At 48.3% G+C, this 913-nt stretch overlaps 1 protein-coding gene across 1 annotated transcript in view; it reads right to left on the bottom strand.

Annotated features, from left to right (window-relative positions):
• Positions 1-913, bottom strand: part of LOC118422040 (helicase SKI2W-like) — a 33,486-nt gene that overhangs the window by 3,954 nt on the left and 28,619 nt on the right.

The following is a 913-nucleotide window of genomic DNA, read 5'->3' as shown; positions in this document are numbered from 1 at the left end:
GGGCCACACAACGCAATCACTACGGCAGGGGGCTAGTCCACTGGTAGTGGTGTGTGTTCAACTTCCATACTCTTTCCCGAATGCTGAGAGCTAAGCAGAGTAAGCAGCATGTACCATTTTTAAAGTCTTTGGTATGACCGAATGTTAGGCAAACACTCTACCCACTAGGCCATTGCACCGGCTATACACATATATATAGCAGAGCCCATCCCTAAACAAAGAAATGTGGCTCATTCTTACACCAAACATTACCTACTCTCCATGCAGAGGCTCGGCTTCAGTTGGTTTTTTACATGTTTTTAGGCATTTTTGATGGGATCTACCTATGTGTCTGCCAGCAGACAACAAAAACAGCAGGAGCTGATTCTCTGCTTGGAGAGTATGAATTACCCACCATGCCCTATTACCCATCATGCCCTGCATTACCCACCATGCCCTGTATTACCCACAATGCCCTGTATTACCCACCATGCCCTGTGCCCACTGGTACACTACCCACCATGCCCTGTATTACCCACCATGCCCTGTGCCCACTGGTACACTACCCACCATGCCCTGTATTACCCACCATGCCCTGTACCCACTGGTACATTACCCACCTTGCCCTGTTTTACCCACCATTCTCCACTTACACACTTCCCATAATTAAGTGCGAGAGGGTTCCGGATATGGATGTTACTTGGATGCTACCACAGTTGCTCAGGGTGCGAAACCGGGGTGGAACCAGCTAAAACCTTCAGTACGAGGGCGGAAAAGCATATAAACTAATAAGTTGTCTGGCGAATATAGTACAGTTATCATTTGGGCCGAGAATCTTACAAGTTTTGTGGTCAGAAGTAACTACCTAACACGTGCACCACTGTGGCTGTTAGTTGGTTTCTTCCGGATGACCTCAAGGGCCACACCTGGCGTC

The sequence above is a fragment of the Branchiostoma floridae genome, chromosome 8, assembly GCF_000003815.2.
Source record: "Branchiostoma floridae strain S238N-H82 chromosome 8, Bfl_VNyyK, whole genome shotgun sequence".
NCBI classification, from domain to species: domain Eukaryota; kingdom Metazoa; phylum Chordata; class Leptocardii; order Amphioxiformes; family Branchiostomatidae; genus Branchiostoma; species Branchiostoma floridae.
The sequence above is the reverse complement of the archived record's forward strand: the minus strand, read 5'-3'. Positions and strand labels throughout refer to the sequence as shown.